A 27,193-nucleotide genomic window follows, 5' to 3' on the forward strand; every position below is an offset into this window, starting at 1 on the left:
TGTCCAGGTTTGGGCCCCACACTACAAGAAGGATGTGGAAAAATTGGAAAGAGTCCAGCAGAGGACAACAAAAATGATTAGGGGGCTGGAGCACATGACTTATGAGGAGAGGCTGAGGGAACGGGGCTTGTTAAGTCTGCAGAAGAGAAGAATGAGGGGGGATTTGATAGCTGCTTTCAACTACCTGAAAGGGGGTTCCAAAGAGGATGGCTCTAGCCTGTTCTCAGTGGTACCAGATAACAGAACAAGGAGCAATGGTCTCAAGTTGCAGTGGGGGAGGTTTAGGTTGGATATTAGGAAAAACTTTTTCAGTGGTGAAGCACTGGAATGGGTTCCCTAGGGAGGTGGTGGAATCTCCTTCCTTAGAGGTTTTTAAGGCCTGGCTTGACAAAGCTCTGGCTGGGATGATTTAGTTGGGCTTGGTCCTGCTTTGAGCAGCGGGTTGGACTAGATGACCTCCTGAGGTCCCTTCCAACCCCGAGATTCTATGATTCTATGCTTCATACTCCTTCTTTGAGAAAAATAATAATGAAGTGCCTTTCTTTTCCCACATTCAGACAGAAATCTTGGACCAAGTAAATTATAAATGTTTCCTTTTGTTGTATTCAAGCCGGCAGTGATTACACCTAATGATGGAATTTTCCTTGGAACAGTGGGTCAGTCCTTTCTCAGGAAAGAACACAGAGGAGGAGCTGCCCCACCCAGTAGCTAACTCACTTAGCCAGCATGCAGGAGACCTGGGTTCAAATCCCCACTCCACCCAAGAGGAGCAGGGAGTTAAACTAGGTCTCTAACATCTCCGATTGGTGCTCTAACCACTGGGGTATTTTGGGGTGGAGGATGCACTCAAGCCACGAGCGGCAGAAGCACCCTGAAAGTGGGGCAGGGGGGCACAGGTGCCCAAACCATGGCTGCACTGCTCCCCTGAGGCCTCACCACTGCACAGCCCCTTCTCTCCGAACCCCTGCTCTCGCCAGGGTTGCCAGGTGTGCGGTTTTCGACCGGAACGCCTGGTCGAATAGGGACCCTGGCGGCTCTGGTCAGCATTGCTGATCAGGGTGTTAAAAGTCAAGTCGGCGGTGCAGCGGGGCTAAGGCAGGCTCCCTGCCTGCCCTGGCTCTGCACAGCTCCCAGAAGTGGCCGGCATGTCCGACTCCTAGGCACAGGGGCCAGGGAGGCTCCGCGTGCTGCCCCCACCCTGAGCACCAACTCCGCAGCTCTCATTGGCCGGGAACCGCAGCTAATGGGAGCTGCGTGGGCGGCGCCTGCATGCGCGGGCAGTGCGCGGAGCACCCTGGCCCCTCCGCCTAGGAGCCAGACATGCTGATCGCTTCCAGGAGTGGCCTGAGGTAAGTGCCTCTCAGCTGGAGCTGCATCCTGAACCCCCTCCCGCACCCCAACCCCTTGCCCCAGCTTGGAACCCCCTCCCCCACCCAAACTCTGTCCCAGAGCCCACACCCCCTCCTGCACCCCAACCCCTGCCCCAGCCCAGTGAAAGTGAGTGAGGGCGGGTAGGAGAGAGCGAGCGATGAGGCGAGAGGGGAATCGAGTGAGCTGGGGGTGGGGCCTCAGAAGGGGCGGGGCAGGGGCATGGCTTCATGGAAGGGGCGGGGCCTCAGGGAAGGGGCATGGGAAGGGGGTTTGGTTTTGTGCGATTAGAAAGTTGGCAACCCTAGCTCTCACGGCACCCCTTCTCCTCAAGGCCCCGCCCCCTTGCACTGCCTCTTCCCCCAAGGCCCCGTCCCCTGTATGCTCCCCCTACCCTCCGTCGCTTGCCTCTACAGTCGGTAAAAAGTGGCAGGGGCGGGGCATGGCTCCCTGCCCCACCTCCCCCATTCCAATACCCCTGGCTCAAACCGTCCCTCTTTGCACAAAATATACTTAAATATTCGGTGGGCCAGAGAGAGCATGAGACTGCCCAGGACCCGGTGGCGAGAGCGCTCCCAGGACGAGTCTGGTTCACGCTCCTGCTCCAATGAATGGAGCGAAAGGGAGGTGCTGCTACCAGCTCATCTTGTGCTTTACGGCAGCCTGGACAAACACCCGCTGACTGGGCGAGGCCGGCCGGGGAACGCCTTGTTCGGGCTCTTGCCAGGCCTCAGGCACGGGCTGGGCGTCAGGATTTAAGCGGCTGTACATGTTCCCACTGGCAAATCTTTAGATGCCGATGGGACTTTACCTGCAGAAACGTAGGTGCCTCGGGAATTTAGGAACCTCCGGGGCCATTTTTCCAGCAGCTCCAAGCCTCTGAAAAACAGGGGGCTTGGGAGGAAATCGCCGTCGGGGGGTCACTGGCGGGAGGCTACAATCAGAACTCACACCCACCCAGCTACAGCCGGCCCCGCGATCTCACACTCGCCACTCAGCCCAGAATATCATTCGCCGCGGCACTGAGACACATTGTGACTGGAAGCTGGAGACAGGCCTGGCCCCACGGGTGAAGGCAGCCACGGCTCTCAAGACCATTGGTTTCCTTTCAGGTCAGAAGCCAGGCTCAAGGGGACTTTGCCTGTCCCACTTCCAGTGTGTCAGCTCCTGCCTGAGGTGCCGCCACAGAACGTGCTGCGGGTGGGACGTTTAGCCCAAATTTTGGGTGCCTTGGTTTGCTGGTGCCGGCTTGTCGGTGCTGGGAGCTCTGTTGAAGTCAAGGGGAGCAGTGGGCAGCTCACATGCACACTGCCCCGCCCCCCAGACCCACGTGCACATACAAACACACACACACATATGCACACTGCCCCCGCCCCCGACACAAGTGTGCACACACACACACACACACACACACACTGCTCAGTGCCTGCTGCTCCTGGAGCTGATGCCATGAGTGACCAGTGGCCCAAGCCCTGAGCTGGCTGCAGTCCCTGCTCCTGACACCGGCCACTGCCCCCAGGCTCCCGACTGCGCTGCCAGGATCCTTTCCTTGGGTGCGGGGGAGAGGGCCCTTAGCTTCCTCTTCTTTCAGGCCTGGCCACGTGGCTGCTATTGCACATGGGGGGCGGGGGGAGGGGGAATCTTGCTGTTGCTGTCCCCCACCCCCCATTCACTCTCTGGGGGGCCTTGTTTTGGCAGATTTTCCTGTCCACATTGTATGTGCATCGGACAAAGCTGCTGCCACCAGCCCTCTCCACTCCCCCCGCACCCAGAGCACATAACGGGGGGGCTTTGGCTGGGGGGAGGGTTTGCAGCCAGCCAGCCTGCTCCTCTTGGGAAGGGCAAGCAAGTAACTCTGCATGAAGTCTCTGCTCAGCCAGCAGGAGTGTCTGCGCCGGCACAAAGCCAGCATTGCTGGTGCCAGAGCTTAGGGACCCCTGCCGCGCTACACCAGCGCTCCCCCCCCTTCCCCCCACTCCTGAACCCGTGTTCTTCCTTCCAAGCGAGGCAGTTCTAGCCAGCCCTAGCCAACGGCCAACGGGCACCGCACCTGGGCCTGCTGCTGCATCCCGGCCCCCTCCCTTAGCGCAACCCAGACACCAAGGACACAATGCCGCTGGCGGCTGGTGCAAGAGCCTCCTTCTCTGCAGCGTAGGGAGCGTTTCCCTGGCTCCTTCCCCTTCATTAACACCCAGTCACCTTCCAAACCTCACCTGGAAACTTCCCTTTATAGGGCCGACTCTGTGCCCAGGTTGTGCTGCCGTGGGAACCCCGATCAGACTGGGAAAAACAAGCATGCTAGAGCAGTGGTTCCGAAACACCAGTCCGTGCCCTGGGACTGGTTCTAAAGCCATTCTAGAACCACTCCCCTCCCCATAGGGCTACGCTCTCTGTCTGCCAAACGACTGGCTACGCCCTACCCGGCAGAGGCAGCCCTGGGGATCACGCCACCGCAGGGCCCCAAATAACGGAAGAGACCCAAAGTACTGAGTCAGTGACGCCCAAGGACAAGGGCTTGGGGGAGGCGGCAGGCCGAGGTCGTGTGGCCAAAATCTTAGAGGAGCAAACTCTGCAATGGTCTGCGGGCTAGGAGGGAGGAAGCACATGGAGGAGGGAGGAAGCACAATCAGACATGGGAGGATCCTTCTACATACGGCTGAACCCGGTCACAGGGTGACTGGCCCCTTTAAGGGGCAATGGGGCCAATCTCGCTTGTGCCCTGATTAACTGCCCAGCCTGAGATGCCTCAGAGGTGCTGGGAGCTTGCTGAAGTCAAGGGGAGCTGCGGGCAGCTCAGCACCTCTGAAGATCATCGTTTCATGGAGTTTAAAACCAGATGGGACCATCAGATCATGTAGCCCTGACCGGCTGTCTCTCGCAGGCAATTAAGGCTACATCTGCACAGCATCTGGGAGTGGGCCCCCACTCTGTGTAGACAGCCGCGCGCTAGTGGGGTTTGAGCTAGCGCACTAAAAGGAACAGTGTGGATGCTCCAGAGCAGGGCCGGCTCCAGCTTTTTTGCCACCCCAAGCAGCGAAGCGGGGGGAAAAAAATAAAAAAATTGTAAAAAAGCCGCAACCGGCAGCACTTCGGTGGCAGCTCTACCGCGCCGCTTCATTCTTCGGCGGCAATTCGGCGGCGGGTCCTTCGCTCCGAGAGGGACTGAGGGACCCGCCGCTGAATTGCCGCCGAAGACCCGGACGTGCCGCCCCTTCCCATTGGCCGTCCCAAGCACCTGCTTTGTTCGCTGGTGCCTGGAGCCGGCCCTGCATGTGTGTGTGTGTGTATTTGTATGTGCACGTGTGTCTGGGGGGCAGAGCAGTGTGCATGTGTGTGTATTTGTATGTGCACGTGTGTCTGGGGGCGGTGGCAGTGTGCATGTGTGTGTGTCTTTGTATGTTCACGTGTGTCTGGGGGCAGGGGCAGTGTGCATGTGTGTGTATTTGTATGTGCATGTGTGCCTGGGGGGCGGGACAGTGTGCATGTGTGTGTGTATTTGTATGTGCATGTGTGTCTGGGGGCGGGGGCAGTGTGCATGTGTGTGTGTGTGTATTTGTATGTGCACGTATATCTGTGGGGCGGGGGCAGTGTGCATGTGTGTGTATTTGTATGTGCTCGTGTGTCTGCGGGTGGGAACAGTGTGCGTGTCTGTGTGTATTTGCATGTGCACATGTGTCTGGGGGTGGGGACAGTGTGCATGTGTGTGTGTGTGTATTTGTATGTGCATGTGTGTCTGGGGGGCGGGACAGTGTGCATGTGTATTTTTATGTGCATGTGTGTCTGGGGGGTAGGGCAGTGTGCATGTGTGTGTGTATTTGTATGTGCATGTGTGTCTGGGGGCGGGGGCAGTGTGCATGTGTGTGTATTTGTATGTGCACCTGTGTCTGGGGGCGGGGCAGTCTGCATGTGTGTGTGTGTGTTTATTTGTATGTGCATATGTGTCTGGGGGTGGGGGCAGTGTGCATGTGTGTGTGTGTATTTGTATGTGCACGTGTGTCTGGGGGTGGGAACAGTGTGCGTGTCTGTGTGTATTTGCATGTGCACATGTGTCTGGGGGTGGGGACAGTGTGCATGTGTGTGTGTGTGTATTTGTATGTGCACGTGGGTCTGGGGGGTGGGGCAGTGTGCGTGTGTGTGTGTATTTGTATGTGCACGTATGTCTGGTGGGCGGGGCAGTGTGCATGTGTGTGTGTGTATTTGTATGTCCACGTGTGTCTGGGGGGCGGGGCAGTGTGTATGTGTGTATGTGTATTTGTATGTGCACGTGTGTCTGGGGGGCGGGGCAGTGTGCATGTGTGTGTGCATTTGTATGTGCACGTGTGTCTGGGGGAGGGAGCAGTGTGCATGTGTGTGTGTATTTGTATATACACGTGTTTCTGGGGGCGGGGCAGTATGCATGTGTGTGTGTGTGTATTTGCATGTGCATGTGTGTCTGGGGACGGGGCAGTGTGCATGTGTGTGTGTGTATTTGTATGTGCACATGTGTCTGTGGGGCGGGGCAGTGTGCGTGTGTGTGTGTATTTGTATGTGCACGTGTGTCTGGGGCGCGGGGGAGTGTGCATGTGTGTGTGTGTATTTGTATGTGCACGTGTGTCTGGGGGCGGGGGCAGTGTGCATGTGTATGTGTGTATTTGTATGTGCATGTGTGTCTGTGGGGCGGGGGCAGTGTGCATGTGTGCGTGTGTGTGTGTATTTGTATGTGCACGTGTGTCTGGGGGTGGGGGCAGTGTGCGTGTGTGTGTGTATTTGTATGTGCACGTGTGTCTGGGGGCTGGGGCAGTGTGCATGTGTGTGTGTGTATTTGTATGTGAACGTGTGTCTGGGGGTGAGGGCGGTGTGCGTGTGTGTGTGTATTTGTATGTGCACGTGTGTCTGGGGGGCGGGGCAGTGTGCTTGTGTGTGTGTGTATTTGTATGTGCATGTGTGTCTGTGGGGCGGGGGCAGTGTGCATGTGTGTGTATTTGTATGTGCACGTGTGTCTGGGGGCTGGGGCAGTGTGCGTGTGTGTGTGTGTGTATTTGTATGTGAACGTGTGTCTGGGGGTGAGGGCGGTGTGCGTGTGTGTGTGTATTTGTATGTGCACGTGTGTCTGGGGGTGAAGGCGGTGTGCGTGTGTGTGTGTATTTGTATGTGCACATGTGTCTGGGGGGCAGGGCAGTGTGCATGTGTGTGTGTATTTGTATGTGCATGTGTGTCTGGGGCGGGGGCAGTGTGCATGTGTGTGTGTGTATTTGAATGTCCATGTGTGTCTGGGGGGCGGGGCAGTGTGCATGTGTGTGTGTATTTGTATGTGCACGTGTGTCTGGGGGCGGGGGCAGTGTGCATGTGTGTGTGTGTATTTGTATGTGAACATGTGTCTGGGGGTGGGGACAGTGTGCATGTGTGTGTGTGTATTTGTATGTGCATGTGTGTCTGGGGCGGGGGCAGTGTGCATGTGTGTGTGTGTACTTGTATGTGCACGTGTGTCTGGGAGGCGGGGCAGTGTGCATGTGTGTGTGTATTTGTATGTGCACGTGTGTCTGGGGGCGGGGGCAGTGTGCATGTGTGTGTGTGTATTTGTATGTGAACGTGTGTCTGGGGGTGGGGGCAGTGTGCATGTGTGTGTGTGTATTTGTATGTGAACGTGTGTCTGGGGGTGGGGGCAGTGTGCATGTGTGTGTGTGTTTGTATGTGCACGTGTGTCTGGGAGGCAGGAGCAGTGTGCGTGTGTGTGTATTTGTATGTGCACGTATGTCTGGGGGGCGGGGCAGTGTGCATGTGTGTGTGTGTGTATTTGTATGTGAACGTGTGTCTGGGGGGCAGGGCAGTGTGCATGTGTGTGTATTTGTACGTGCACGTGTGTCTGTGGGGCGGGGGCAGTGTGCGTGTGTGTATTTGTATGTGCACGTGTGTCTGTGGGGCGGGGGCAGTGTGCGTGTGTGTATTTGTATGTGCACATGTGTCTGTGGGGCGGGGGCAGTGTGCATGCACATGTGTATACGATGAGCTGAAGCCTTCCAAGGACAATAATGGAGAGGAGAGAAACGGGGGCTAGAGGAGGAGGGTAGGGGGAGGAAGGGCCTTTCCTGGCACATAGCGGCAGGTTTGAGATCCTCCCTGGAGTTTGTAAACCGCTGATGAGTCCAAAGATTTGGGGGGCGGGGGTGTCAGAGTCTGTCTCTGGAGGACAAAAGGCCAATTCCCAGCCACATCTGACCGTGCTCTCCATGGGCGGCTGGATGCCCTGAGAGGGGGTGTGCAGGGAGATGGGACTGGCTGCTGTCCGCAGCTCGGGGCTGAATTCCCCACTGGAGTTAAGGGGGCAGCTCCATTGAAGGACATATGTGAGCAGGGCCCCCGGCCCTTTAAGAGCGAGAGTGCACCACAGGGCCTCGTTAATAATCCTCCTGCTCGGACTCGGCCTCCTCTCCAGCCACGAAGTGCCAGACGTGGCTCCTTGCACACCTGCTCTTGCGGCTCCAAGCACCGTTCAGGGAGCGTTGGCGCCGTCCGTTTGTACGAGGGCTGATAACGTTTTGTGCCAAGCCGGGTTTTCAGTGGAAAATGTGTTATTTGATTCAGTGGAATATTTCGCTGCATGTGTCGGCTTCCAGGGGAAACGTCGATTTTGATCAGAACCCTAAAGAGTTTTCAGGCAACCGTTATCCTAGAGCTCAGAGTCCCGAGGGACCAGTAGATGAGCTAGTCCGACCTCCTTTATAGCACAGACCAGTCCTTTCCCCCCAAACACTCTAGATTAAGCCTAATAACTTGTGTTTGACTAATCCATAACTTGGAGCCTAGGTGCCAACTCTGCGGGTGCTCTGGGGCTGGAGCACCCACGGGGGAAAAGTGAGTGCCGGGCACCCACCAGCAGCCCCCAATCAGCTCCCCTCTTCTCCCCAGTGCCTCCCGCCTACCAGCAGGCCCCGCCAATCAGTGCTTCCCCCTCTCTCCCCATACCTCCCGTCTGCCGCGATCAGCTGTTTTGCTGCGTGCAGGAGCCTGGGGAGGGAAGAGGGGAGGAGCAAGGGCGTGGCATGCTCGGGGGAGGGGGCAGAATGGGGCAGGAAGAGGTGGGGGGGGGCCTTGGGGAAGAGTGGAATGGGAGCAGGGCCTGGGGCACACTGGAAAGTCAGCGCCTGGGACTTGGCGTTGGCTAAAACAAATCTTCTGGATGTGAAGACTCCAAGGGATGAGGAATCCACCAGTGGTTTCCCTTGGGAGTTTGTTCCAATCCTTTTTCGTCCTTGCTGTTTAAAAAGAAAAAAGAAAAGTGCCTTCTGTCTGGCCTCAGCTTCCAGCTGTTGGCTCTCGTCCTGCCTTTCTCCGCTAGATTGCAGCGGCCTCTCGCACCTGGTATTTTCTCCTTGTGAAGGTCCTGACACACCATAATCAAGTCACCTCTCAGTCTTCTTTGTGATCAGCTAGACTGAGCGAGTGTCTCGCTGCGAGGCATTTTCACCAACCCTCAGAGCAGTTTTGTAGCTTTTTGCTGAGCCCTCTACAGTGTTTTGACATCCTCTTTATGATGGGGACTGCAGAACGGCACAGCTCATTCCAGGGTCTGTCTCACTTGTGCCACATGCAGAAGTAAAATCCTCTCTCTCCTCCCCTGTGTAGCATCGCACTGGGAGCTCACGTCAAGGTACCTGTCAGGGGCGCTGCTTCCCAGGACACAGCCTTGTTCCTACACTTACAACTTTCCATCTGACAGTGTTTGAATGGGCCCAGGTTACCAAGCGATCCAGATCGCCCTGTATGACGCCCTGTCCTCGCCATTGCTTCCCACTCGGCCAATCTCTGGGCCATCTGCATATTGCATCAGCCGTGATTTGATATTTCCTTCCAGACCATTGATGAAAACGTCGACTAGTGTCAGGCCTAGCATTGATCCCTGCCAAGCCCCGTGGGCAGGAGCACAACCAGCATTTTCCCTGCCCCCAGCCCTGCTCCCACACCCAGCCCCAAGAGCATGTGACCCATCTGTGACTGCTAGGAGCAAATATCTCCAACGGCTGGTGATGGGACACTAGATGGGGAGGGTTCTGAGTTACTACAGAGAATTTCTTCCCAGGTGTCTGGGTGGTGGGTCTTGCCCCCATGCTCAGGATCTAACTGATCGCCAGATTTGGGGATGGGAAGGAATTTTCCCCAGGTCAGATTGGCAGAGACCCTGGGGGTTTTTCACCTTCCTCTGCAGCATGGGGCATTGGTCACTTCCTGGAGGGGCTGGATGAAATTCTGTGGCCTGCACTGTGCAGGAGGTCAGACTAGATGATCACGATGGTCCCATCCGACCTGAAGATCTATGAGCTATTAGATTGTGTGCAAACCCTATGAGGAGTCCAAACTGCAGGAGGAGGGAGACAGCTGGTCCTGGGGATGGTTTGAGCCAATACCCCAAAAATACAAACCAGCACCCACCCCCAGAATTGGGCTCAGATTTTGGAGGCCAGTTTGGATCCATCTGCCTCCTGATCCCGCTGTTGAAATGTAGGAAGCCGCTGGAAGAGGCTTGGAGCCAGTAACCAGCCTTGCTCTATTGCTGGCTAAACTTCTGAAGAACAACCTCATGGTTTAAAGATCAAACGCTTTTGTTTAAATATTAAAGAGCGCCGTTCTTGTTCTCCCTGATCTGCCTCTCTGGCTCGGGAAGCCCCACCGGAGCCTGGTGCAGTACAAGCATGTTAAACAGCAAGTGCTCTGGGTCCAAGACGAGGGGCACGGAGGAGGCACTGACAAAGCCTTGGATTTCTGCACAGGATCGGGACTTCGAACTCGGCTTCTGCACAGGCCTCAGGACCCTGCTGGAGAACTGTTGAGCAGTTGTAGAAAGTGGAGCTTTGACACATCCAGGTGTAGTGCTGGTGGTGTTATTACCATGGTCTTTGGGAACTCCGTCTGGGTGCATATAAGGGCTGAACAGAAGGCTTGGCATTAGGAATGGTCAGGGGCTGGGAAAAGAAACATGAAGTCAAAAGGATGTGGGAATGCGCTGTGTTTCCAGACAGATGTGGGAATGTGTTGCAAAAGTTTTCCAGGATGCAGTGCAAATCGTGTACTATAACCCGTTGTCTTCCTTTGGTATCGTCAGTCTAAGTGTCTCAAAGCACCATTGTAACAACGATGCAATTAATCCCACTTTGCACTTCTCTAGCACCGTTGTTTTGAGGATCTCACCTTGCTGTACAAGCAACAAATTCAGACTCATCCTTCACTGGGAGCAGGTAAGTGTTGTTTATTCCATTTTACAGATGGGCAAGTCACTTCCCTCTCCTGGGACTCAGTTTCCCCAAGGTCAAAAAGGGAATCAGTGACAGAACCCAGCTCTCCTGATGGCCAGACGTGCTCAGTACAAAAATCCCCTTAGACTTTCCATCCAGGTTAACTGTTTAGAGTCACACTTGGAAGAGACTCTCAGAGAATACTATTGTTATTATTATGGCTGTCAAGTGATTAATCGCATTGTTAAACAATAAGAGAATACCATTTATTTAAATCTTTTTGGATGTTTTCTACATTTTCAAATATATTGATTTCAATTACAACACAGAATACAAAACAACAAAGAGTCCTGTGGCACCTTGTAGACTAACAAATGTATTGGAGCATAAGCTTTCGTGGATGAATACCCACTTCGTCAGACGCATGTCCGACAACAGAATATAAAGTGTACAGTGCTCACTTTATATTTATTTTTGATTACAAATATTTGCTCTGTAAAAAACAAAAGAAATAATATTTTCTATTCACCTCATACAAGTACTGTAGTGCGATCTCTTTATCATGAAAGTTGAATTTGCAAATGTAGAATTATGTACAAAAAATAACTGCAAATAAGAAGCGGGCAGCATTATCTCCTGTAAATGTAAACAAACTTGTTTCTTTTAGCAATTGGCTGACCAAGAGGTAGGACTGAGTGGACTTGTAGGCTCTGAAGTTCTACATTGTTTTCTTTTTGCATGCAGTTATGTAAGTTGCATTTTCACGATAAAGAGATTGCACTACAGTACTTGTATGAGGTGAATTGAAAAATACTATATCTTTTGTTTATCATTTTTACAGTGCAAATATTTGTAATAAAAATAATATAAAGTGAGCACTGTGCACTTTGTATTCTGTGTTGTAAATGAAATCAATATATTTGAGATGTAGAAACACATTCAAAAATATTTAATACATTTCAATTGGTATTCTATTGTTTAACAGTGTGATTAAAACTGCGATTAATCGTGATTAAGTTTTTGAGTTAATTGTGTGAGTTAACTGCGGTTAATCAACAGCCCTAATGATTATTTATTTGTAATAGTATTGTACTGTATTAGAGACTGTGGTTCCAACCAAGATCAGGGCCCCACTGTACCGGATGCTGCACAAACACTTGCCCAGATGCAATGCCTGCAACAAACAGCTTATAGATAAATGGACCGGAGAAAGATTGGGAGAGAGGATGTCATCTTACCCCCATTTTTATAGATGAGGAACTGAGGCACAGAGAGATTAGGGGACTTGCCCAAGGTCTCAAACACGGGGTTTGCATTCTGAGTCACAATTCAGTGTCTTCACCAGACAACGGAGGTGGGAGAAAAATATAGCCTAGGATTTCAGCTAGCAATGGTTTAATGAAAGAGGGGTCATTCTGACCATTTTTCAGCGCAACCCCCCCCCACCACCAACCACTGTGCAAACCCCCATATCCGACAATCTCCCACAGCGCAACCCCCCCACCAACCACAGCGCAACCCCCGCATCTCCCAAAGCACAACCCCCCGCCAAGCACAGCACAACCCCTCACCAACCACAGCACAACCCCCCATCTCCCAGAGCACAACCCCCCGCCAACCACAGCACAACCCCTCATCTCCCACAGGGCAACCCCCCCACCAACCACAGCGCAACCCCCTATCTCCCAAAGCACAACCCCCTGCCAAGCACAGCACAATCCCTCACCAACCACAGCACAACCCCCATCTCCCAAAGCACAACCCCCCGCCAACCACAGCACAATCCCCCGCCAACCACAGCACAACCCCTCATCTCCCACAGTGCAACCCCCCCACCAACCACAGCGCAACCCCCCATCTCCCAAAGCACAACCCCCCGCCAACCACAGCACAACCCCCCCACCAACCACAGCACAACCCCCTATCTCCCACAGCGCAACCCCCCATCTCCCACCGCACAACCCCCCGCCAACCACAGCACAACCCCCCCATCTCCCACAGCGCAACCCCCCCACCAACCACAGTGCAATCCCCCCCATCTCCCACAGCGCAACCGCCCATCTCCCACCGCACAAACCCCCGCCAACCACAGCACAACCCCCCATCTCCCACAGCGCAACCCCCCCGCCAACCACAGCGTAACCCCCCATCTCCCAAAGCACAACCCCCCACCAACCACAGCACAACCCCCCATCTCCCACAGCACAACCCCCCCATGAACCACAGTGCAACCCCCCCATCTCCCAAAGTACAACCCCCCGCCAACCACAGCACAACCCCCATATCCCACAGCACAACCCCCCCCACGAACCACAGCACAACCCCCCGCCAACCACAGCACAACCCCCATCTCCCACAGCACAACCCCCCCCACGAACCACAGCACAACCCCCCGCCAACCACAGCACAACCCCCCATCTCCCGCACAATCTCGCACAGCACAATTCAGCCCCTCTCCCCAACCCCAGGCTTCTTTCTAAACTTGTGACTCTCACCCCCAGTCATTCTCAATGCCCCTCAGCTCCCCCCCCCAACAGGAACTGTCTCCCCTGCCCCATGGATCCCCCAGCCCCATGCGAGCAGTCCAGGGGAGCTCAGTGTCAGGGATAAAGTACACCGGGAGCAGAAGCAAGTTTGCAGCTGTAGCGCCACACAAGAGAGACCAGGACCACACACTGAGCTACTGTCCTCCCTGGCCGGGGCAGAGTGCATGGTGAGTGACAGGAACCCCTGTGCAGAGCCTGTGGTTTGGCCTCGTAAGGCGGGGGCGCAGAAAGCAGGTTTAACGGGATCCCCGTGAAGGGGGAGGAAATCTTCCTCCCTCCAGTCACGGTGAATAAACCCGCCCTCAGCTCCACTGGCCGAGGGGGATAATCAGGATCCGGATGTGTGTCTTGGCGAGGGTTGATTAAACAACAGCTATCCAATGCCTTCTTGGTGCCATGGATGGAGGGGGGGAGATGGAGCTTGGTCTCTATGGCAACAGCAGGACCAATCAGAGCCTAGAAATAGGACCGAAATAAAGGGTCAGTGGACCAATGAAGAACTAGGTCACACATCATGGTGTGCTCCGGATTCACAAATACTTGGCATGCGGCCAACTGCTTATTAAAGTTGCGGGCGGGGAAGCCGGCTAGGGCCAGCCTGGCATTGCCTAGAAAAAGCATATTGCCCATGTCATGCCCACATCTACAGCTCGGGGGCCAGCCTCCAGGAAGTGTGCAGGGAACCTTTAGTCACCGGGAGAAACGCTGCTCTATAGGCCAGCTTCCCCAACACTTCCCATGCTAAGAGCCTGGTTTCAGTTGCTTATCACTGCGAATTTTTAAGCATTTGGGCTGAAATTATCCATGCTCAGCATCTGCCTCCGGCTGCAATTTTTTAAAATTTCCATTTGAATTAAATGTTACTGCATCGGTTACGCGTAATTCATGTTTCCAAGCTCTTCTTCCCTCCATAACAGCTAGAGTCTTTGTTGTTGTTGTTAATGAAAGCTAAGATTCTCATGTAATCACAAGGCTGCAGAAGGTAGGGCACTTCGCACAGGTCTTTAGGGTGGAATGCTCAAAAGGAAGTCCACTTTTCTTCTTCACTTCCACTGAAATCAAGGCAAGTTAGGAGCCTAAACAGAAGTTAGGAGTTTAACTCCTTTGGGGCATTCTACCCATAGTGCCTAGGCCTTAATCCGGGCCTGCAAATCCTCAGCGCAGACCCTATTTTCGAATTTGAATGAGAAAGCGCTCTTTTTGGAAACATCCACTTCTGAATTTCCTTCTTAGGGTGCAGAGAGAAAATGTGATGATAATGCTCTTACGTTTATATTGCGACTTTCATCCTGAAGTAATCCAAAGCAGTATGCAAACTGATACCCACATCCTTTGTTAGAGTAATTTATACACCTCCTTCCTTCTCAGTCTGGGAAGATGAGAAAATCAGAAAACGACAGCAACAACAATTAACCAAACTTTGTTAATTTCAAGGGTTCTGGTTTATACAAATCAATTCATCCCTCTCTATCCATAACCAGGGCCGGCTCCAGGTACCAGCTTAACAAGCAGGGGCTTGGGGCGGCCAAGGGAGAGGGGCGGCACCTGCTGCAATTCGGGGGCGGCAGGTCCCTCATTCCCTAGGAGCGAAGGACCTGCCTCTGAACTGCCGCCGCCGATCGCGGCTTTTTTTTTTTTTTTTTTTTTGCTTGGGGCGGCAGAAATGCTGGAGCCGGCCCTGCCCATAACAAAAGTAATTGGATCAATTACAATCGCTCTCCCGGGACACCAGAAATGACAAGTCGTCTTTCATTGAATTAATTCATTTGTGTGGGCTTTTAAAGATGATTAGGGTATATATCTGGAATGTACATATGCCTGTGTAACCCATGTGCCTAATAGGGAGATATCTCTTTAAGAGACCCATTGGGGGGAGATAGGAGTGAGTTGTGTTTAGGTCATTGATGCTAGGCAGATTTAGTACTCCACATCCAGAAGCTTCTGGAATTGGGTGTGGTAGTTTTGGGTCTGCTCCACTAGGTTCCCTGTTGCTGAGGGCGAGCGGGCAGGGCAGGTGCTTTGCAGGGTGAGTTGGGAGAAGCTGAGCCCAGAAGCAGGAAGCACAGGGCCGGTGCTACCATTAAGGCAAACTAGGCGGTTGCCTAGGGCGCCAAGATTTGGGGGCGCCAAAAAGCAGTGCCCCCAATTTTTTTTTACAGCGTTCCTGGGCTGGGCTGCCAGCGGCGCGCTGACACGTGTGGCTCAGACTCCCTCTCCCAGCGCAGCGGCCGCTCCACTTCTCCCGCCTCCCAGGCTTGCGGTGCCAATCAGCTGTTTGGCGCCGCAAGCCTGGGAGGGGAGGAGAATTAGAGCGGGGGCAGCGTGCTTGTGGAGGAGGCGGAGCAGAGGTGAGCTGGGGTGGGGAGCTGCCGCGGGGGGGGTGTGTGCCTCAGGACGGAGGGGGGGCAGGGAGCTGCCGCAGGGCTGGGGGGCGCAAGAAGGAAGTTTTGCCTAGGGCGAAAAACTTCCTTGCACCGGCCCTGAGGAAGCAGGTTGTTGTCCCTAAGTCTGAAACGTTTTGCAGCAGGTGAGTGTATTGTTAACCCTCGAACAGGGACGCCTGGGCAATGCTAATTACAGCCAGGGGAAACTGGGAGGGGAAATCAACTTCTTCTGTTCAATTGTACGCTTGGACTGTTGATTTGATTTTAGCCAAACTGTTCTAGTTACATTGTCTCAACTAGTGCAATTCACCCACTTTTCTTTAATGGGGAAAGAGTCATTTCTGGTTTGCTATTCTCAGTTTTGTATTTTCTTGTAATCGGGTTTTCTTTACATCTAGACACGTTACTGAGTGGTGGGTTAATCAGTCAGTGGATTGGTTAGCAGTGATTTCAGCAGAGGAAATATCTGCCTGGATTCCAGCTGAAGATCCCTACAAGCAAGTGGACTCAGCAGACTGTCTAGTTTTGGTGATCAAAGACTCTAACTGAGACTTAGGTGAACAAAACCGAAGCTTTTGGGAACTTTCCGTTCCTTCTCACGGTGTTTCTGTGGTGACTGAACTGTTCAGATTTTAATTTGTTTCCTTTATTTATGTTTATGTAGAACTGTGAAGATAATGTCTGTGGATTATAACATAGCCATGTCATGCTGTAAAAAATAGATTATTTGTTTCTTTATCATAAGATTTTATAAAGTTATTTAATTAAATTAATTCCTTTAGTTCCTTTTGGGACGCGAATGTGGGGAGGTTGCCCCTGTGCAATCCTTGCTGAAAACCCTTAGACTTGGTCTACACTAAACCCCCAAATCGAACTAAGGTACGCAACTTCAGCTACGTGAATAACGTAGCTGAAGTCGACGTACCTTAGTTCGAACTTACCGCCGTCCAGACGCGGCAGGCAGGCTCCCCCGTCGACTCCGCGTACTCCTCGCGGCGAGCAGGATTACCGGAGTCGATGGGGAGCACTTCTGAGTTCGATTTATCGCGTCCAGACAAGACGCGATAAATCGAACCCAGAAGTTCGATTGCCTGCCGCCGAACCAGCGCGGTAAGTATAGACAAGCCCTCAGAGACTGAACTCTGGGGGTTTTTAAGGCACTGGAGATGGGAAATGAAGTGAACTCTGGCCCATCCAAACGTTACACCTGTACTAGAGAGGGGCTGAAACCAACACCTTGAATCCCAGCACTCCCAAATCTTAGGCGAGTTCACGTTCAGCTGAGAAATGGAAAGCTGCTCCCAACTGCACTGAGAAAGTGCAAAGGTTGCAAAGTTAAAGCACTGAAAAATCGAGAAGTGAAAGAATTACGGTTACTCTTCCCTCTGGTGTACACACATTATGACTGGAGTTGATAGCTGAATTTTTGGTTTGGGGCAATTCTGAAAAATCGGGGGGGGAGGGGGATTGTTTTGAGTCAACCCCAAAATTAAACTTTTGCTGAATCAAAAAGTTGGGGAAAAAACATTTTGGGTCAAGGAACATGTTTTGTTTGATCCAAAAACAACACGTTTCATTCCAATTTCAGGCATTATTTTAACATTTTTGAATTTTTAAAATAAAATTGAAGGACATTTCAAAATGAAAAAGGAGTTTTGAATCAAAAACTTGAAACAATTTGACTTTTGGGTCGTCCCCCCCCCCCCAACATGAACAATATGGTGAAACCAACGTGTATTCATGAAATGTTTCAGTTGCCGAATCAGCATTTTTCACTAAAATAAAGTTTTGGATGAAAAGTTTCACCCCGCTGTAATCATGACACCATCTTTAATTACATGATCACATTCTGCTACTTCCCCAGGACGCTTGCCTCACTCAGCCATCTATAGAGGGCCAACAGAAAGCCTATGTAGCACCTAGATCCCATTTAAGATCTAATTTGAAGTCTTAAGTGGGACTTAAATGGTGTATAAGTCTTATGCTGGCTGTGTGATGCTTCAGTGACAAGGTTGGATGGTTTGTAGTGAAGAAAGCAGGAATTCCCTGCTCGGTGTCTCATTCCAGGTCTAATTCTGTTTAGAATGAGAACAGTATGAATCTGGAGCAAACCAGTGCACTAAATGGATTTACTCTGAATATAGACGGGCATAACGGAGAGCAGAATTGGGCTTGCGAGGGGGGAGGGTATGTCATGAATGAGAGGGAGGTGTGGAACGAAAGAATTATTTTCTCTCAGATTTTCACATATCAAAATTCACTCCCGGGCACAGCCAGAGATGGAGAATTTCAGCCCAAAATGTGAAAGTCTCTGGAGGTCACAAATAACTGGAAAAGGCCCTTCATACTAGAGACACTAGAGCAAATGTGGCTGTGGCTGTGTTCTCCAGCTGTAATATGTGATGTGCATAGGTATTGTACAATAACTGTCATAAATATATTACACGCACCTCTCAAGTTCCCTTGGGTACGAAGTATGTGGCTCACTTCAGACCCAAATTTTCCTTTATCGTAAACTCCCATTGATTTCAATGGGCTTTGGCTCAGGCTCATAATCCACATCATGGAAACCTCCAGGGAGACCTCCAGCAAACCCGTGATTTACCAACCTCACTGCTCCAATTGTGTCTTAAGAAAAAATAAACAAACAGGAGAGGGAAAATATCCTTTTTAAACAAAGCTCTTTCAGTGACTTTTTATACATTAGTAAGAAAACACACACAGGAACAAACTAAGTTGTTGTACCTTTTATCCTTTCATCACCAAGTGCCTGTGAATTACACAGTAATAAATCATCAGGACACGATGGGGTTCACCCAAGAGTTCTGAAGGAACTCAAATATGAAATTGCAGAACTACTACCTGTGGTATGTAACCAATCACTTAAATCTGCTTCTGTACCAGATGACTAGCAGATAGCTCATGTAATGCTGATTTTTAAAGAAGGCTTCAGAGGCAATCCTGGCAATAACAGGCCGGTAAATCTAACTTCAGTACCAGGCAAATTGGTTGAAACCACAGTAAAGAACAGAATTATCAGGCACATCGATTAACATGATATGTTGGAGAAAAGTCAACATGGCTCTTGTAAAGGGAAATCATGCCTCACCAATCTATTAGAATTCTTTGAAGGGGTCAAAAAGCATGTGGACAAGGGTGATCCAGTGAATCATAGAATATCAGGGTTGGAAGGGACCTCAGGAGGTCATCTAGTCCAACCCCCTGCTCAACGCAGGACCAATCCCCAGACAGATTTTTGCCCCAGATCCCTAAATGGCCCCCTCAAGGATTGAACTCACAACTCTGGGTTTAGCAGGCCAATGCTCAAACCACTGAGCTATCCCTCCCAAAAAAAATTATGCATTCACCAGTGGACATAGTGTACTTAGATTTTCAGAATGCCTTTGACAAGGTCCCTCACCAAAGGCTCTTAAGCAACGTAAGGAGTCATGGGATTAGAGGGAAGGTCCTCTCATGGATGGGTAACTGGTTAAAAGATAGGAAACAAAGGATAGGAATAAATTGTCAGTTTTCAGAATGGAGAGAGGTAAATAGTGGTGTCCCCCCCAGGAGTCTGTGCTGGGACCAGTCCTATTCAACATATTCATACAAGATCTGGAAAAGGTGGTAAACAGTGGAGGTGGCAAAATTTGAAGATGAAAAAAATTACTCATCATAGTTAAGTCCAAAGCAGACTGTGAAGCATTACAAAGGGATCTCACCAAACTGGATGACTGGGCAACAAAATGGCAGATGAAATTCAATGTTGATAAATGCAGAGTAATGCACATTGGAAAACATGATCCCAACTATACATCTAAAATGATGGGGGTCTAAATTAACGGTTACCACTCAAGAAAGAGATCTGGGAATCATTGTGGATAGTTTTCTGAAATCATCCTCTCAATGTGCAGCAGTAGTCAAACCAGCTAAAAGCATGTTAGGAGCCATTAGGTAAGGGATAGATAATAATGCCACTATATAAATTCATGGTACGCCCACACCATGCAGTTCTGGTTGCCCCATCTCAAAAAAAAAGATATATTAGAATTGGGAAAGGTGCAGAGAAAGAACAACAAATGATTAGAGGCATGGAACAGCTTCCCTATGAGGAGAGATTAAAAGATTGAGTCTGTTCAGCTTGGAAAAAAGACGACTAAGGAGGATATGACAGAGGTCGATAACATCGTGACTGGTGTGGAGAAAGTGAAGAGGGAAGTGTTATTTCCCCCTTCACATAGCACAAGAACTAAGGGTCACCCAATGAAATTAACAGGCAGCAGGTTTAAAACAAACATAAGGAAGTACTCTTTCAAACAATGCACAGTTAGCCTGTGGAAATCATTGCCAGGGGACATTGTGAAGGCCAAAACTATTACTGGGTTCAAAAAAAGAACTAGATAAGTTCATGGAGGATAGGTCTATCAATGGCTATTAGCCATGCTCCGGGTGTCCCTAAACCTCTGACTGCTAGAAGCTGAGACTGGATGACAGGGGATGGATCCCTCTGAACCATCTGGCATTGCCCACTGTTTGAAGCCAGGATACTGGGCTAGCCGGACCATTGGTCTGACCCAGTGTGGCCATTCTTATGTTCTTATGTAAATGAAGGAAGGAGAGCCACGATTCCAACTCATTGAGACAGATTCACCCTGAAGTCCCAGTACAGGGAACTGGGGGGCTAGCTGGAGCCGTCGGGGGCAAGGCTGTTCATGGAGCAGCAGCAGAAGCAAAAGGGTTAATGATGTCTTACACTGGAGAGGCACAGAGCCTTCTGAATTAATACAGAATGATCATCCCAAGGCCTGGAGAGCTAATGTGACATTTATGAGTGAGAGGCTAATACAGTAAAACATGTCCGTTATTACAGTGTTTTTCAATTAAACTCATTGGGGCTTGATTTTCAGGAGCATCTTCCAGTTTATTATGCAGCATTTGTGGCCATAAAGATTCATTGTCCTTTATCTGCTATCTATCTGTGGCATTTGGAGTGCATTTTATATTGTGAGATGTGATTAAGGGCCTGGGGTGGATTATAATTCTCTAGGGAATTATCCAGTTAAGGGAAATGAAAACATGTTGCAGGCAAGCATTTGTCTGTTCATTATTATGGTGGCAATTAATTTTAAAATGGTTCAGGAACGCTCGCTGGGAGCAGTCAGAAATCTGATCATTTTCATCGGGCGGGAGCCAAGAAAAGAACATAACCGGGCGAGTGCCAGGGCTGAGCAGTGCCTAGCCTTGCCACGGCGCGGCTCCTGACACAGCACTGTACACACGTGTGGGACCATTACAAGCTGTACAGAATTGGACCACTCAGCACAATATGAAATGGCAACTCTAGGAAGCAATGATGTCAGGCTGGAGGCTCATTTGCAAATCAGGGTGTATTTTTATTTAAAAATAAAAGATTCACACACTCACACACACACTCAAACGCACTCCAGGGAAAGTCTCACAAAGGGGTTTGTGTTGCTTTTGAGAATTTGCGCGCAGCCACCATTTTTTGGATGTTTGGCTATGCAGAATTTTTGGACATTTCAAAATGTTGAAATACAAATCTGGAGAATTTGGACCAGGTCCAGAGCAGCTTTTTAAAAATGCCCAGTGGGGAGGAGGAGGGGGAAGGGAGGGGCTGCAATAACAAAATGTTGAAATGTTTCTTGACTTTTTCCCTCCTGAAAAGTCAATTTATACACTCAGCTCTATCCACACAAGGTAGAGCAGTGTGTGTGTGTGTGTGTGTGTGTGTGTGTGTCCTCATATGTTACATCTTCTCTGCCTCTCAGAATGCCACCCAGTGTCACAAACCCCTGGAAATGGAAGAGTAGCACACAGGGAACAAGATAGCCTGGAACAACGGCTAAGTGAGATTTGAATTGCCTCATGCATCTCCATGGGGTGATAAATCCAGAATCCACTGTTCTGACGGGTTCCACTAACAACAGCCCAGCCCAGAACTCTGGGTATGTGTTTGCAGAAGTGTTTCCCGGGTTCCAGGCCCCTGGGGGTGGACACTGGTTAGCTAAGCCTACCTGCGAGCATCCACACTGCAGAGCCACACACGACTCAGACCCGCCCACCTGTGTCCACACTGGCTCTACAGTAACCTGGGTTAGGTGCTAGGATTTCAGGGTGCATGCCCCAGGGTTCTTAGCACCTGGATAACATGAGCTGTGCTGGCAACTGTTTCCTGGTGCATTGTGGGACTCGGAGCACGTGTCCGTCCTGCCCAGGCCCTGTGCAGAAGTGTCCTTAGCCTGCCAGCACATGAAATGGAAAGCCTTGTGGCGCTGCACACTCCTCACGTCGGTCTGCTCCAGCCGGTGCCAGGCGTGGATTCAGCACAGGTGGAGGCGCTACCCCTGCTTTTGGTTGCACGGTTATTGTGGCAGGATCCAGAGGGAGGCCCAAGGCGTGGTGGAGCCCATTGCAGCAGTGGCTTGTGATCCTCAGAGGGTGGCAGAGTGCAGACGGCTGAGGCATGCTGGGTTTGTGTGTGGCAGAAAGAGAAGAGTCCAGCGGGCCTGGCTCGCCCAGGCAAACAGACCCAGGGCATCCCTCAGCCAGCCCTGCCTCTCTGGGACGGAAGCTGGCTCCAGCCAAAGCGCTCTGCTCTGCCAAGAGTGGGTGCGGCAATGGGGGTCGAGTGGTGGGGGCAGAGTCCTCGGTGTCCAGCTGTTCGTGTAGCTGCACCAGTGCAAAACCCTATGGCCTGAGTCTCCATTTCCCAGCTAGCCATGCAGCCAGTCGCCTGGCCCTCCCTCGTGGCAGGGCGGGACAACAACGAGGCGCTCAGATACGATAGTGCCGTCAGGCCCCCGGTTAGACAGACAGCATGCGCACATGTCAGTCATGTCACCGCTGATCTCACCCGCCCACCGTGGCTGGCTGGTTAACAGGGGCAAGGCAGGCAGAGAACTGGCCGTGAGACTGGATCAGTGTGTGGGATTAAAGCCGCAGCATCCGATGCAGGGCAGCTGGGGCTATGAATAGGCAGCCAGGGAGGAGCAGCAGGAGGGAGCCTTCCAGGAAGCACTTGGGTCAGGGCTGCGGTCAGACGGGAGGTCCTGCTGAGCAGCCCCTGGTTAACCCAGGCTGGGACCCTTCTGTCTAAGCTACATCCATCATTTAGTAACTAGGCACCAGTGAGGGTCCCATAAGGGCATTGACCCCTTGCTCATCGCCACAGCATCCGAGTGTAGATTAGCTCATTTCCAGGTTTTTGGCTGGGGATTCAAGCTGATGCTTGTTAAGTCTCTAAGGAAACCCCCGGAAAATTGAACTCTGTCCTTTTTGCTGCCGACAGAGCCTGGCAGAAGGTTACAGAGATAAGGAAAAACATCCAGGGTCCGAGTGTTTTATTGCCAGCAAAGACCTGCCGGGGCTCTGTAGGGTCTAACTGCTATGCTAAACCTCCGGAATAGGACCTGAGCCTGCAGACCAAAGGCACGGTCCTAGTTACTAGTCGGGCTGGTCTCAATTCCTCATTGCCTTGTGCCGTCATTAACACCAGCGGAGAGTGCTGCGCTCTGCCATTCTGACATGTAGGGCAGCGAAGAACCAGGCTGTAGAACGGAGATGGATGTGCCATTGCAGGGTTCAAATTCATGCCCGAACCTCCCCTACACCTCAGGAGAATCTGCATCTGCAGGGACTTGGGGTCACATTTATTTCTAATCAGACTCGATGCACATCCCAGGATTCCGGTTCTTTCCGATGCGATTGGCCGGTCCCTTGTGTACCCACTGCACCCCAAGGGTGGTTCGCTTTGTTCCCTTCCTGGAAATGTCTTGCCTTTGTCTGCGGCGGCTGCCTGGGTCTGGGACACCTTGTCTCCAGCTCCTTTGCAGTCTCTTTCCTTGCAGGTTGCTCCCCCTTCCTGAGCTACAAACTATTGAATTTCTCTCTTTCCTCAGCATCGTTCACTCCCTCGCTTGGCCTGGGCAGACATCGATCAATCTCTGTCTCGGCTGCACGTTAATCCTTCTGCTCTCCCATCTGCTGACCAGCTCAATAACCTTCCGAGCCCAATTAAGACACACGGACTTGTGGAGTCACATGCGTCCCTCATCCAACTCCAGGGAAGCCCATGGAGTTGGGGTCTGATGGGAACTGAGCTCTGAGCAGTGGGTCCTGTGGGCTTTGACACCCATCGGGCGTCTCCCTGACTCCAGTGAGGATTGTGGTGTTGTCCCTCCCTGCTCCCCATTGCCTGAGGCAGGATCCGGATCTGCCCATGTGTCTGTGCAGCCCCACAGGCAGTGGGATCACTGCAGTCTGCCCCAGCTGTGCCTCCTCCCGCGCCTGTGCTCCACCCCCAGTCTGCCCCCGCCCCGGAGGCTTTGGCAGCGGCAACGCAGAGTTCTGTGTCGAGGGGTTTCCCTCGGGCCTGTGAGGCCCCTTCGCAGCACAGTGAGGAACAACGAAAGGGGCAAGAACAAAAGCGAAGTCTGCAGGAAGGGAGCACGGTGCAGGTCTGCCCTGTAACAGTCTTCACTGACCTCAGCACGTAATGGCTGCCTGGAGCCACGGACGCCTTAGTGCTTTACAGGTACAGGTCACAGAAAACGAAGGCAAAACCGGTCGCATAGCAAAATAAACCACAGGGCTTACAATCTGTGTCGCCGCAGCGCAGGGAAGCGCCATATGTGACTTTAGAAAAATAATAATAATCCCTAGCTCTTAGCGAGCACTTTTCACCCATGGATCTCAAAGCACTTTACAAAGGAGGTCGGTATCATTATACCAGTGGGTCGCACCCCCTTTACACCATCTGCTCCCTCCCCACCCCCCACAGGGCCTGGAGCGGGACTGCAGCGCCCGGGAGGGATGCAGACAGGAGTAAGGGGGCCAAGGCTGGGGGCAGGGATGGGGTCAGGAGTGGAGCCCAGGCTGGGGGTCAAGGCCGGCAGCTGGGACCCCGGGTGCAAGGCCAGTAGCCGGGGCCCCAGGCGCGGGGCTGGCAGCTGGGGCTAGGGCCAGAGCGGAGCTGGGTGGCGCTCCCTCCTGCCCTGGGCCCCAGCCACGCTCCCCCGAACAAGAGGGGGCACCCCACAGTTTGGGGACCTCTGCATTATACCCATTTTACAGCTGGGGAAACAGATGCACAGAGCAGTGACGTGACTTGCACAAGGTCACCCAGCAGGCCCTCTGGGAACCAAACCCAGGTTTTCTGAGTCCGTGGCTCTAGCCGCTACACTGCACTACCTCCGAAAAGTCAAGCTGTGTCAAAAGGGCTGGGAAAGTCCTCTTGTGGGATGTTCCAAGGGAAGGAAGAGCTGGCAGAAAAGCTCCCACGTCTGCCTAGAGCACGTACCCAAGGGTGTGGCCTCGTGTGAAGCCCACATGTTAGGGACAAGCTGGAGCAGGAAGTCCATGTGCAGGTGGGGGGGGGGATGGAGGAGGGGTTGGCGCTGGTTAGGCAAAACCTTCTCAGCTGCAGATGGGTCCAGCAGCTCGGGGCCAGTGCAGAAACCTGTCCAGGCAGTTCCAGGGAGTGCTGTGGTTACCATGTGCTCTGTTTGGCTGCCAAGCTGTACCAGGAAATCAGTCAGGAGATGGGTGCCCTATTCCCAGCTCGCTGTGTGACCGCGGGCAAGTGTCTGCACCGCATTTTCCCTGTGTGCACAATGAGGATGACAAGAGCCGCCCGTCTCTGGGGGGGGCTTTGAGGCCGTGTGTGAAAAGTGCTACCTAAGTGCCAAGCATTGTTATATACCTTGGATGGAGGGACGCACGGGCTGTGCTCAGGAATGAATGAATAACAACCGGAGGCTTGACGTTTGCAAAGCGCTGGGCTGCCAGCGAGTGGGGCCCGTGGCTAGCAGCTCCTGTCTGCAGGTGGGGCAGCTGAGCCCAGACAAGTGACATGGCTTCATAGGCACGGGAACTAAGGGTGTGGGGGGGTGGAGCTGCAGAACCCAAGGTTTTACATGGGGGCCCGGCCGCTGGCCTCACATCTGGGGCTCGGGTCCCAGCTGGCAGCCCCACTCCCTGGGGCTGTCTCTGTGCTTGAGGCTCTACTCCTGGGGCCCTGGTTGCCGGCCCTGCTCCCCGGGCACTGGCCCCGTGCCCAGGGCCCCGCTCCTGGCCCCATGCCCAGCTCCGGGCCCTGCGCCCAGCCCCCTGCTCCAGGCCCTGCGCCCGGGGCTCTGCTCCTGGTGTTCCGGCTGCCAGCCCCACGACCGGGGCTCCACTCCTGGCCCCATGCCCACCCCCAGCTCCCCAGCCTCGGCCCCCTTACCCCTGTCGGGGTCCCCCCCTCCGGAGACATGGCCCTGCTCCCGGCACCAGCTCTGGGGGATGGGGGTGGGGGGACACGGACAGGGGTAAGGGGGCGGCATGAGGTAAAAAGTAAAAACTGCTTTCAACACCCCCACTATTCAAAGTGTCCCAGCACCACTGCCTGGCTTGTCTGGAGCTGGGATGGGAAAAGGCGAGAGAGCGGGATGAGGATTCAGGAGCTCCTGCTGCCACTGAGGACCCTCTCCTGACCTAACTCCCGTGGCCCTCCCCAAACCACCGGCAGCTCTGCCAGGGCATGACACAGACTTCACTGCCCTCCAGACACCAGCGATGCCCCACGGCTGCAGCTCTGCATGGTCGGCACGGTCCCGAGCCTTTCACTTGGGCCTGCTGCCCCCCTGTTCATCTGGCTCCGCCCCGTGCTGGACCTCATCCTTGGCTGGCCGTGGCTCTGGCCCCAGCTGCTCTCCCCCTCCCTGCTCTGGCCCAATCACTATCTCTAGAAGAAAAATTGATGATTCTGGGCCCACATGTATTAAAGCCACAAGGCTGCTGGGGAGCAGCAAGGCCCCATTCTGCCCTCCCGGGTCCAGCTCAGACCCCTGAAGACACTGAGCCAGGCTGGACCCAAGCTAAGCAAGCGCAAGTCCCGCTGGCTCTGAATTTGGTCCTTTCTGCACAGCGCATTCCGAGCAGAGGCCGCCTGGTTTCATGCCACCATTGGGAAGCTGAACGAGCGTTACTGAGATTCCTGGGTCTTAACCAACCACTCCTAAATAGGCACGAACGTTGGGGTCTTCCAACCCTAGAGCAATGTTTGCCATCTCTAGGTCAATGCAAGAGAATTGGTCAGACAGGCTGGCTTCAGGTTCGTTAGTGGCGTGGGCTAACGATAGGGTGCTGCCCTGCCCTGGGAGACAAAGGATGGCGATTCCATTCCCACTTCTGCTATATTAAACAAGGCAAATTGATTCCCCTCTCTGACAATGGCACAGATCTGATGAGAAAAGCACTTGGCGACCGATGGCTGAAAGGGACTACATAAGAGCTAAGTATTATTAGTAAAACAACGCAAGCCAAAGCAAGAAGCTGGCTAAGAAGTTAGTTCCTTTGAGCCTCTAGTCTGCGTATTAGGGCTGGGTCATCTGGCGAGATTATTTATAGTAACCCCTTCTATATGAAGCCCATGTTAATTCCAGGGAGATGCCATCATTAGTCCATGAAAACAGGAAGAGCTCTTCTGAGTCACTTGGATGTGACCGTGATGGCATTAGGGGAGACGGGGCTTGCAGTTATTCCTGACGCTCCCGAAGGCTCCGAAATATCCCCCCGACATGGAACAATAACATGTTCCACTTGGGCAGCGATTTAAAAAGACGAGGCCAGCTGGTATGTGGGCTGTATTGCCGGCCCTGACTCTCAGCCTCTCGTGCGGTAAAAC

Source organism: Malaclemys terrapin, chromosome 22, assembly GCF_027887155.1.
Source record: "Malaclemys terrapin pileata isolate rMalTer1 chromosome 22, rMalTer1.hap1, whole genome shotgun sequence".
Lineage (NCBI taxonomy): Eukaryota > Metazoa > Chordata > Testudines > Emydidae > Malaclemys > Malaclemys terrapin.